The sequence below is a fragment of the Danio aesculapii genome, chromosome 3 (assembly GCF_903798145.1).
Source record: "Danio aesculapii chromosome 3, fDanAes4.1, whole genome shotgun sequence".
NCBI lineage: Eukaryota > Metazoa > Chordata > Actinopteri > Cypriniformes > Danionidae > Danio > Danio aesculapii.
This window is the reverse complement of record NC_079437.1, coordinates 21431739-21445429: the sequence shown is the minus strand read 5'-3', so window position 1 is coordinate 21445429 and position 13691 is coordinate 21431739. Positions and strand designations below refer to the sequence as shown.

Below are 13691 nucleotides of genomic sequence, written 5' to 3'. Positions count from 1 at the left end.
TCAGCTTACTTGAATACCTTTTTTATCATATTTTTAGGCTAATTGGGATAATTCTGCATAATATTCAAGTTACATGCATATATAAATACAAAAAAGCAAAGAAGCAAATGAAACAAACAGTGCTGTTTTTCTTATTTTCTGACAAGTTATGTAGGATTCAATCACATAACTTAATTAGATAGTCTTCATTTAATAAATAAATAAATAATCTTTGTAATCTGAAGCTACAAGCGTTATAACTTTGGTCTTTTAAGCTCTATAGAAATGCTTAATAATAAATCACAGGTCTAAAAATATGGAGAGAGATTAGACTCAATAATAATTCACGCAAAAGACACGATGTACACATGCGTAGCCAAATTCACGTACGTAAAATATTTATTTATACTTACAAAAACAATTCACATGCACAAAATAAAAATACATTTTCATAAAATACGTTTCACAAATGCAAAACACCATTTGCAAATATATAAGAGTGTACAAAAAGTTTTGAATGTTTAAAATTCACGAGTTCATCCTGAATGAGAATGTGCAAATCCTCTCTCACGTACGACTCACCCTGAATACGAGTGTGTGCATTTTTGAGACTTTCCTGTCAGCACACACCTCCCACGTGAGTCACTCGTGCCCTGTAGCCAATAAGATGCGAGCTTACTGTTCAACCAATCACAACTCCCTGAGAACGCGGGAATGACCGAAGCGGTTCACTGTGCGCACCATTTGCGCAGTCTGACTTAATTAACGGAGATGATCTTAATTTACGTTATAAAGTTTACATTATAAACAACAGCAGCCATTGCTTTAACAAACGTTTGATACTTAATCTTTGCATACATAAACCACTATAGAAATCAAGTAACCTCTTACCCGCGCATCCCGCTCTTCATCTGCCATGCTAAATAGAGGAGTATTCTTCTTCTTAGAGGATCATCTCTAAAATTAATGCTATGGGTCAAACATGTGATGTTAAAATGCAGTCAAACATCTGATGTCAACTTTTGTTCCTTTTCACACTGATACATACAGGGATATATTATTGATGAATATGGATTATTTAGCGCAGTTCTTTGCACCTAATGAATACAAAAAAAGATAAACAATGCAAAAATCAAGGTAAAACTTATATGCAAACGCAGAGCACTTTCCACTTATGGTTGCTTTTGAAAACACTAATGGCTGGCTTTAGGTCAGTGTTTTCTAGGTGGTCTGTACATCAAGGCCTGCATTCTTGTGGACAAGTACAAGGACGTGTATCTGCAACGTATTACAAAACATACTCTACAGTAACATTTTCGAATAAGCAAAAATAAAGACAGCGCCCTCTAGTGGATTGGTCATCTGAAACATGCAACTAAACGTACCCAGAGCAACGTATGTTACGTTTTGCAAAAATGTGGGCCGAGGCACGCATTTCCAATGAGTCTGGGTTGAACGTGCAGTATGTTGTTATTATGGGCTCTTTTTAGTCTCCTTTTAAAAATATTCATATTGTTGTTATGGCAGTGTTTTTCATAACATCACCAAATACTTAAATACTCAATTATTTTATTATATAATTATATTAATTACATAATAATAATAATAATAATGATTTCATTATTGTATATCATTAATATTAACATATTAACTCTGACTAATGGCATATACAAGATATTGACTGATGAATTAAAATATCTGAACTCACAATTAAAACTACAACATCATTTATTAATCTTTAGTGATATCATTGGTTTAATTTAGTACTTAATAGCTTAAGTCAAAAATCGGAAACGTTTCAACTAAATAAAATTAAAATAAAAATCAATTAAAAGTTGCTTTAACTAACCTAAACACATAATTATATAGATTTTGCAATTTGTTTTAAGAATTAGTTTACTTTTATATGCAGAAATGCAAAGAAATTTAAAACAAGAGTATTTGTAGTATTACAGCTGATAAAATAACATTTTTTTTTTTTGCATTTTAAGGTAATATTGTGATCATAACGTACATCATCATACAAGCTAAGCTACAGCCAAAGCAGCGTTTGACCAGAGGTGAAACGTATGTTTGACCTGCTGTTTTATTATCTCTCATCTTTTATCAACAAATTTGATCTCAATCTGCCATCTCTGACAATAAAATCATAAAAACCTGTTTGTCGGGTTTAGGATTAGCAGTTAGGGTATTTCTAGTCACATGCTTGTGTTTATCATATATCCACTCAAGAGGTGCTTCTTAAAGCAAACAGCTCATGCTAACCAAGTAAATAAATACTAGTAGGTAGCTGGCTGGTGGTTGTGGAAAGACGTCATCCGGATAAACTGGAATTAAAAGGGAAAAACTGGTTGTGTCTGACCCTAGGCTAATATACGACTTAAAGCGTGGACTGTATATGGTAAAGTGCACTCATTGAACTCTATGCAAGGGAAAAGATCATTTTTCATTTAAAAGAGAAAGGGAACTTTAGGAACTTCTAAATGATGTACACGAGGAAACAGAAAGTCATGTAGGTTGTTGAAATTATAAGGTGTACATCTCTGACTCGTTAGGCAAATATATATATAGGCAAATCAAGTGGCTTCAGTACTCATATTTACACTTGTTTCCTTCTGAACAAGAGGTTTGGTCACCTTTGGTCAACAATCCACTATTGTTTGAAGAAATCATTTGCTCACTGTTTACTTTCTCACACATTGTTCCAAATGACTTTCTCTTTTTCACACAACAGGTGATTTTTATAGAGCTCAGCGATTTTTATCAAGATACTATATTTTGAATAATTAAAGAGGCTGTCATGCTTCAAAATAAAGTATATGTGACCTATGCAACTTGTGCACTATATAGCTTGTGAAAACCAGGCCAAAAATCTACAGGAATATTTTCCCCAAAAGACTTTGTCTACTGTGAAACAAATGAAAATAAATTATATCTTGAAGACTTCAGAGGTCCAAAAATATAGACTTTAGTTGTAAAAACTGAAAAAAAAAAATCTATAATTCAGTTCCACATGAGTAAGCAAGAGGTTTTGAAATGACATAAGTGAATGGCAGAACTGCATTTTTGTACACATTGTATCACTATTTATATGCAAACATACATACAATTTTTTATAATTAGCCTTTAAAAGTGAGATTCTGATTTTTTAATATATGTAATTAATGTTTTTAACATTTACACCTAATAGTTATTCTTACGAAAAGGAATGAAGTGGTTTATTCATTAATTATAAAGCTGTAATTTCCAATTTATTTTTAAATCATGCCACTGTGTAAACATTTCAGTTTGAAGCATTCAGGAGCACCAAATATTGTTGTAGTTTCAGTAAAGGTTATTTCATTTATACCTTATCCTCCATAACGCCACACCTTTCAAACACTCAGATCTTCTTCTTTTATTCGCCTCACTGTTTCCCGTCTGCCTTGTCACCAAATCTAAACTCAAAACACATCTATTTAGAACAGCCTACTCTCCTTAACTCAACTGTAGTTCTAAAGTTGTTTTGTATTCTACTGACTTTTATATTGTGTTTTTATTTAAACTGACACTCCTTGCTCTCTTGTACGGTGACCTTGAGTGTCAAGAAAGGTGCCTAAAATGTATTACTATTTTTCATTCATTCATTCTCTTTTTGGTATAGTCCCTTTAACAATCTGGGGTCACCACAGCTGAATGAGCCGCCAACTTATCCAGCATATGTTTTTACGCCGTGGATGCCCTTCCAGCTGCAATCCATCACTGGGAAACACCATACACTCACCCGTATTATTATTATTATTATTATTATTATTATTATTATTATTATTATTATTATTATTATTATTATTATTATTATTATTATTATTACAGTGAAGACTATGAAGATTATTTAATTTCTGTGCCAGAATACAGTTTAACTCCATTGAAACAAAACACTTGTTTAATAAATTTTTCTCCTACTGTATTAATATATGCTTGTATGTTACTTTTATTGATGTGCATTATGTTTCACAGACAATATCACCCCAAACATTTTAAACTGATACATTATTTTCAATTAAAGCCATTCAGGTCATCTGGCAAAATACTTTATAATAAACAATATATCTTGCAGAAATACAAAATACTTTAAATGTTACTTTTTTTGTCCAATATGCCAATTAGCCTCCAACAAATTACATAGAAACCTATTCGATCATTATGCATTTATTAAATGTTTGTCTAATACTGAATGCTAGAGGCCCTCACTAATTTCTGAAGTCATAAAATTGTTTCTAGATAATTTTTTTTTACTTATCCTAGCTTCATACCTACTAGATAGTGTTAGTTTTATACGATACCTGAAAAAATATTGATATTTGATTCCATTTTCGATACTGTGGGGTACATTTTCGATACTGTGCCAAAAAGGCTATCTAGTTCGGAAAAAATGCCATTGGTGACCAATGAGATGGGTCTGTTGACTGCTGGTAAGACATCAATACTAACCAAAAGCAATATCGTATCGTTTTAAATATTACAGTATCAAAATTTATCAGAATATCAATATTTGTCTGTTATAGACACTATGTAAAACCATTTTCCTTAAAAGAAAATATGAAATCTTGCACTTTCAAATATCAGAAATGCTGTTGTTGAATCCTGTATGGTTTCAGACCAATTATCAAACTTTACATGGAACATTTCCTAAAAACAATTGCAATTTAACAGCTTTAATTACCTACGAAGACAAAACCACAGCCAAACCCAAAAAAAGACTTAGGGATAAGAACGAGTTAAACACCGCAGCTTAAACACTACTGTACACAAACGTCAATATAAGAGACGTTACCTGACTAATACAAACTCTAGGCTCAGGACGTGTCCTGGATATGAGCTGGGAACAAAATAAACTAGATATTTTCTTAATGAAATCTCCCTCGTGCCTCGTCTCTATGGAACAAACAAACCAACGTCGGCCTGAACGCTGGGGCAGAACACAATGGCACGGCAGTGAGCCAAAACAAACACACATTCTGCAAGTTGGCTCTTACGTTTGATGACCCAGACTTCCCCAATCCCTCTGCAACGCCAGCACAGAAATCAGAGAGAGCGCAGAGCCACTGACAAATAGCTTAATTAAATCAGACCCACAGGAATGCATGAGAGAAATGGGAAATAAAGAGTCTGGAGACAGACCTCGGGATGGTTGGAGTTCGGGGCTCTCTCTGATGGAGGGGGGGGGGGTGTCACAGAGATCAAGGTGGTGATAAGACCGATCCCACCTGCACTGCAGAAACAGAGGCCCAATGGGGACTTGATGAAAGACTACAGAACTAAACCCAGAGCAGACGTGCTTTACAAAGTGGTTCTAATTTAAGGAGAACGTGCACAAGGAACCAACATCAATCTTTTTTACTAAATAAGAAAAGCTGTTTTTTTTTTTTTAACAATTAAACAAGTTAGTAGTGTGGCTTTACATATGGTAAGACACTTGCAAATGTAATTATAAAGAGGTCAAAGATGAGACGTCTTATATTTGTGTTAAAAAATTCCTTTCGACCTTTTAAAGTATGCTAGAAACTAAACTTTTCATTTCATAAAAGTCATAAAATTGTTTATAGACCATATAACTTATCTTACTGCAGAGATATTATTATGCAAAAATAAAGTAAAACATTGGATTTGTTTGATTTATAGAATAGTGACGCTTCCATTTGTGGCCGGCTTGTTTCTAAAGCAGAGAAGATTACAAAAACAAATAAATAAAAAAAAAAGGTAAATCAAAAAATATATATCTTACATATACAATATGAACGGTACAGCAGACAATGTTGGCAGTTTTAAAACCTTGACTTTTCCAAGTTGAGGGTATACCTTGAAACGGTTATCATCCCCTGCCTAGTTGCACATTTATGCAGCAAAAATTAAAACACAAAATAAAAAATAATTAATATAAATAAATATATTTTTAAACCGTTTAACTGGTAGCATTGATCGGTAAAAAATCCATCCTTTTGGTTAATGTTTAATAGGTTAATCTGAGCACCCCTATCCCCATCTGATTATTTAACTGCATTTTGCAACTCAAAGAGGGCATTTTCAACTGCAGGGAGCACAATAAACCAAGAAAGCTCCCGATTTCTGCCAGAAAAGGTAAACATGTTGAATGGTTAAAAACTGAGGGTCATTTTCTTTAAACCATTGTACATTCTTTTACAGGTAAAAAATATTTATTTGTTTTACAATTATTGGTTTTGTTTTATTTTAATAAATAATAATAAAATAAAGTGTTGTTAATTCTGTTCAAAAATTTTTTTTATGAAAACATTTTTTTAAATCTACAAAAAGTATCAATAAGAGAACCGTTAAAGTACCGAACTGATAAGTGGTATCAATAAAAGTAGTAATACCGTTAAAACCTTAACGATACCTATGTCTAATCTTAGCCACATATCAACTAGTGTTGTCACGATACTGTAATTTCTAACTTCGATAACTTCAACGGTATCGATATTCGATACCATCTCACCTGCTGCTGGTGAGAGAGAGAGAGAGTGAGAGATCCGGTATCAATACTAACCAAAAGAAAGATCGAATCACTTTAAATATTCCAATATGGATGCTTATCGAAATATTATTTTTGACAACACTACTACTAGAATAATTTGACCTATTGAATCAATGTACACTGTGGCACTTTTAAAAATCAGTTTCTCCATCTAGATACTTATTTTAGCATATTTTATTTCAGATTTTTAAAAAAAAGTAATTTTGGCAGACAATTTAATAAATATTAATATTTAATTTGTCTATATATTTATTTCTGTTTAAATATAGAACAACCTGGCTTTGGGGTGGGTCTTGCTTTTCCAATATTTAAACAACAGACCATGAAAGGCAGTCGCCTGGAAGAAACATGTCTGGTATCAAACTGTTCTATTTTCAGCATTTTCCAGTCTGGCATCAAGATAGACATTATTCAGGATCCTGATAAGACTGATGACTGAAGCTTTCAAGCAACAAGAAGTCATTTTGATGATTAAAACCCCCAAAGTGAGGAGGGAGCTCTGAAACAGATACACCCACGATATACAATTGGAATAAAACAACCATAAGGTATATTTAAAAGCAATAATTAGCATGGTATCAACTATATAGTGTGGTGGTAGATGAGGCAAGACTTTTTAATGCGTTTAAATCACCGTGGATTTCTACAGCTGCGCACCACACTAAGCTGCCCTACATCTGTTGCTTCTCGCATAATTAAGATGACCCCGGTCTGGAAACCAAAAGTTGGGGGACCAAAACACAGGCCGCTCCTTCTGTTTTACAGATTCATAAATTCCACCGACATGTGTGTATTTGTCCATCCATACACAAATTCAAAAATATAGGGTCTTATAAAATGAAGATAAAATAGTGGAATCCAGTCATGCACATGGAATTGGCTCTTTATCTCACAAAACTTTACAGAATTTGGCAAAACTTGGATGAATAAAACAAATGCAGAGCCGTACACAATCAAATCATGATGTGGATTAGAGTCTGTGAAACTGCAAAAGACTGCCAGTTACACAGCTTGCATTCTGCATGTCTCAAAGTGAATGAAAGGTGTAGTCTCTTCCACAAGGTTGTCAGGTCAGCACAACAAATCTACACAATTGCTATTGAAAACTTGCCTAAAAGTAGCCCAACTGCATTCTGCAGTAGGACGGTCTTCGTCGAAACTGTGTTCCAGTGGGACAGCCTCAGGTGAAATTGCACTACAGGGGCTCTTCCTCAGCCAAAAATTTTGTTTTACACCCTTTTACATCTGCTGAAATTGCATTTGTTTTCCCATATTACAACACCAAGGCTAAGAAAACACCTGTGATAACAATGTAAAAAGTCAATCTTAGCTGGAAAATAGAAGACCTGGCAACACTGCTAATCTACGAATGGACTTCACAACACCCTGCTAAAATATTAAAGGTAACGTTTAACTTGAAGAAATTATGAAACAAATATATTAATCCACAGTACTTCTCAACACAAGACAAGTAAACTATTGTTTCCAAAACAAACAAGGAGATGGTTTGTATTTCATTTGATTACATTAGAAAAGATTTAAAAATTGTTACTTGTCAAAGTTCGAGGGCAGCAGGTTGCTTTCTAACTACTGAAAGATTTCAGCTGCTGTCTGGACTTTCCATGCCTTTCTACAACTCCCTTTCTTCATGTGTTTAAGACTTTTTTCCTGCGTCATTTCATTTTACGACACAATTCGTAAACTAATTTGTTTCAGGATTTCTGCAGGTTTCAGCAAGTAAAACTTAAGACTTTAAGACATTTTTAAAAGCATTGTGAATGAAAATTTAGACTCATACAGAGCTAAACACTGAGGTTTTTTTTCCCGAATGGACCAGTTGGAAAAGATTTTTATTTGCCCTATCAAACTTTTTTTTTATAATTTAGTAATTTTAATAATACAATAATAAAAATTTTATAACTTAAAAAAAATTATATTTTAGCTAATTGAGCTAAATGTTTTAAATATTTTGTCAAAACAAGCAAGCTCTAGTTGTATACATACACTTCAACATAACCTTCCTTAAAAATAAAAAAATATAGATTATTTTTAAAGGTTTTAAACTAAATGTATGCACAACAGTCTGTTCAGGAACAAATGTTATTGTACGAAAACTAATAAACCAATTATGGTAAATAGAGCTAAAAAGCACATTATTAAATAAAGCAAGTTTTATTATTTACATTATTTATTGGATTGGTGTTGGCCAGATTGGGTAGCTATACATGAACAAAGGAAAATTAAGACCGGTTTAAAAAAGAATTGAGAGCGACAACACAATATTTCAGTAGATTTAAGACTTTTATTTAGTTAAAAATTTAGTTTTTGAAATTTAAGACATTTCATGACTTAACGACCCAGCGGAAATACCTTTTCTTTGCATGTATGGATTTTTTTGCCTGTTGGCAGTCAACAGCACCTTAAGAAATATGTTTTCTTGGGAAAATGATGACTCGATCAACACTTATTTTCCCCCACTGCATGTATATGCGGATGTATGGATGGATGGGGTGTACTCATATATGCTGAGCACTGTATTTGTATATGTATATTTGCAACATAAATATAATATTATTAAATATTAATATTAACACCAGTTTATATAAACAACTATAGAAATATACAAAGATTTTTTAAAAATTTAATAAAATACCATAATGGAGATTGTGTGGGGGGCTGTGTTTGGGGGAGGTTGCAATATGGCAAGCAGAATGACAATGTGTGCCTGGCCAAGTGCTGCAAAAATGACGAAAACCAACCCCTATAAAAGGTCCCCATAGGGGTTCAGAAGCTTCAAAGGGCTAAATGTTAAAGAGCAACACCTGGCATGCTCGGCTTTGTGGTGACTTGTTGCCTTGACAACGAGGCCTCCTGTCTGATACTCGAATAACCATCGGATGGCGCGGGACACTCGTTTTAAATTATGAGAAGGAGATTATGCTGAAATTTCCCCATAGATCCCAGCGAGCGACATTCAAGGTAAACAAGACTGCAGTCGAGAAAGCAGAACAAAATTGAGCCCATTGCAAGCCTGCTAGCTTTCAATAGAGTCTGAGAATGCTTCTTTTGGAAGTTATAAGAAACGAACGCCCGAGATTCGATCTGAAAAGTGGCAACACTATTCATTGTTTGAGGTCAAAACAACAAGGCCTGAAATTAACTTTGGGAAAACCAATTTAAACAGTGTCAAATCTATCAGCTCCTCGCGGCCCTTCATGCTGCCTTCAATTCTGAATTGAATTTCACTTGTCTTGCAGATGAAATGTGCCGTATAAGAAAATATACCTGTCAAATACCTCTTCTCTCTAAAACATGAGCAAAAGTTCTCCTACTTCACTGGTGTTTAGTTAAGAGCCCATAGGCCTATTCATCCTGCTCTCTCTCTCTCTCTCTCTCTCTCTCTCAACACACACACACACATGCACGCACGCAATACTGGCCAGCCGGTGAATCAATTTGCAACGTTTAATTACGATTGGGTGATTTTCTCAGCTGATACCCCCCCAGACCATGGAAGACATATTTCATGTGGTTGCTGGTGTTGAGACACAGCTGAGATGATTTTCTGTGGAAAAGTCTAAAGCCCCCAAAACCCAGACGGCATGCTGAAATCCCTAATCACTTCACCACAGCTGCTATTATGGATAGCCAATCATGTCTAAATGAGCATTAAGTACGGTAATCACTTCTAAGAATGAGTGCGCGACCCTTACCACACCTATTTTCCCCAAATTTTCGGATCATTTTGGATTACGCATTCTCTCTAAAGGGATAACAGTCTATGAAGACGTAAATGACACTCACATATGGTATGAAATTAAAAGCCTTTGCTGGAATAAGGATATGAAGTTAACAACCACAATCAACCTGTTACGACTACAGAAGCCATCATCAGGGTGTGCTTATGGGCCAAACAGAAGTTTAGCTAAATTCTCTGGCACTCAAGTTCAAAAGTGTGCTGCCACACCTGCCGAACACTGCTTAACATTAGGATGGCAGTAAAGCAGGTGATCTAATGCATGAAAGACAATCAGTGATCTAAAAAGGACAAGGCCAATAGAAACGTGATGTGGGAAGAATGACTCTGGTTCTGTTCACTGCATGAAATAATGATAGAATGCATCAATTTCCCGCCACAAATCTCCAAGTCCCATGAGATATACGCACATTCTCTGATTAATAATAATTCAGGGCTTGCAAGGTACTGTTTAACATCAGAAGATTACAACCTGAACCAGAAGGCCTGCGGGCGCAATTTGATATTTAAATGCTGTTATGTTAATTATAAACCCATCTCAATAATTGTTATTAGGAATGCTCCGATCAGGATTTTTGTAGCCGATACAGAGTACCAATTCCTTGTCGTGGTGATCGGCCGATACCAAGTACCGATTCTGATGCTTTAAGCTTTATAATGCATAAAGCCTCTAAGTATGCTACTTAAGTGAAGATCTCTCCTTACCTAAGAGAATAAATTAAAGATGTTGCATATAACTCCTTAAACATGTCTCTTATCACCATTTAGTGTGGACACGTCATGGTCAGAAGCAGCTTTACAGAAAATAATAGAGAATACAGATACAAAAAATGGTAAGAAAAATTACTGACAAAGCAATATGGAAACACTGCAAATGGAAGAACAATTCAACTCAATGTCTCATAATTAGTTAAAATGCACAACTACAGATCCATTACTTCTATATATATATATATATATATTTTTTTTTTTTCTCCCTAATATTTCCAACAAGGTTTTAATGAACTTGCAATATTGTTGAAAACACAGCCCTTTCAGATTCTGATGATCTCGTAAACAAACAATTGCGATCGGTTCATGAGATTGGCCAGATTAGCAAGTACCGATTGAGTCATGAAATATGATTATCGGCCGATACTGATCTCTGGCCGATCGATCGGAGCATCCCTAATTGTTATATATCTAAATTTATATATATATATATATATATATATATATATATATATATATATATATATATATATATATATATATATATATATATATATATGGATGGATGGATGGATGGATGGATGGATGGATGGATGGATGGATGGATGGATGGATGGATGGATGGATGGATGGATGGATGGATGGATGGATGGATGGATGGATGGATGGATGGATAGATGGATAGAAGATGGGTCAGTTACTGCAAAAAGTCAATTACTAATTAAATTGATTTTGTAATTAACATGTCTGAAAAGTTTACCTAATTAGTCAATAAGCAATTTAATTACTTGACTTAAACTTAAAATCCCTATAAAATTACTCCTTAAGCATATTCAATCGTCCTCTAAATGAAACATTTAGTTGAAAAATATTATTATTTAGCTAAATATATTTGTATAACAAAAACACATTTCCTCTGCTTCTCTGAATTGATTTATACAGGAATGTTCAATGGTTGTACAGTATTTAAGGCAAGTACATTATAAGTAACTGAATAAATTGCATAAAATTATAAGTAATCCCTTACTTTAGCTTTTTAGCAGTAACTAATCACTCCCTCTCTCACACACACACATTATTAATTAATCAACACAACTAACTGATGAATGTAGCAAAGCTGCCATGCGTCTGTGCCATACACTGCACGCGCAACACTGTTGCCAAATAAGATACAGCTGTATATCCAGTAAAAGGAGATTCAAACAGTCATTTCAAATTAGTCATATTAGATCTGAAAAGTCCAACTGCCTTACCAGCATGTGTTAGTCATAACGTTGTAAATAAATAAAATGGTCCATTGATTGATCAAACACGACGAAAGCAGCTCGGAAACGAAGCGTAACCGTCGCCCATTTCTCGTCAACATACTAGAGGTTATATCCATTATCTCAAATAGTAATATATGGATATTGTACATACCCGTTGTGTTCACATGCAGCCGTATGGACCGAATGTGCTGCTCTTTCGCGCTGGTGTCCGTAATATGAACTGCTGGGGATGAAGAACACCTTCGCCAAGTGTAAACGCTTCGCCCTTGTGTTTTCCTTTCCTGGTAAAAGGTAACTCCCGGTTTCCGCGCGAAGCAGTCGGTACGTAACAAACGTATAGGGTTTGCGATCAGGAGATCAGCATAAATGAAGAGATCAGCATAGATGAAGAGTGCAGCTCGTCTGCAGGACCTGTGTGTCTGTGTATGTGTGTGAACTGTAGCGACACGGATCTGCTATCATCTGAAGACGCCGTGCGCATACAGGCGCTCTGCAACGGCTTCTGCGCTTAGTGGGCGGAGTTATGCTGATTTATTCATGAAGAGGCGGTAAGTGAACCGCCCCCCGATCTCCACAGGCTGCACTTTGGCCTAAAAGCTATTATAATGCGGTATATTTCATAATAATAAAGTAGTATTGACCCTGTTTTCTTTATTCCACTTCAAAATAAATGTTGATCTGCTTTCATTTAAAGATTAATTTATTAAATGCTTTTGGTTGGTCATTAGGCCAACTAACTAATTCAAAGGAGTTTATATATGTGTATATATACCCGGCCCCATCTGCTTTCCCATCAGCAAAGACACCAATTAATTGATTGATTATTTATTCATTTTATTTCTTTTTTAAATATAAATTATTTTTTATATTTTTTTAAATAATCATTTTTTAAATAATTTATTGGTGTAAGCATATGCATTAGCTTGTTTGATTTATATTTATTTGTTTAAAATATTTATGTTATTTCATTTGGTGAATATAATGGTTAGAGTTTATCAAAAAACAAATAAATGTACATATATGTATATGTATATATGTATTTCTGTTTAACGGAGAAGATTTTTTCAACACATTTCTAAACATAATAGTTTTAATAACTCATTTCTAATAACTGATTAATTTTGTCTTTGCCATGATGACAGTACATAATATTTGACTAGATATTTTTCAAGACACTTCCATACAGCATAGTGACATTAAAAAGCTTAACTAGGTTAATTAGGTTAACTAGGCAGGTTAGGGTAATCAGGCAAGTTATTATATAATGATGGTTTGTTCTGTAGACAATCGAACAAAATATATAGTTTAAAGGGGCTAATAATTTTGACCTTAAAATGTTTTTTTTTTTTTTTTTTAAATAATAACTGCTTTTATAAGAGCCGGAATAAAACAAATAAGGCTTTCTCCAGAAGAAAAAATATTATCAGACATACTGTGAAAATGT

At 34.1% G+C, this 13691-nt stretch overlaps 1 long non-coding RNA gene across 1 annotated transcript in view; it reads right to left on the bottom strand.

Moving 5' to 3' along the window:
- Nucleotides 1-12729, bottom strand: part of LOC130221055 (uncharacterized) — a 122832-nt gene extending 110103 nt beyond the window's left edge. Inside the window, exon 1 of the long non-coding RNA XR_008836252.1 lies at nucleotides 12399-12729. This is a non-coding gene — a long non-coding RNA (uncharacterized LOC130221055). The remainder of the gene's footprint in view (nucleotides 1-12398) is intronic.
- Between the last annotated feature and the right edge of the window lie 962 nt (nucleotides 12730-13691).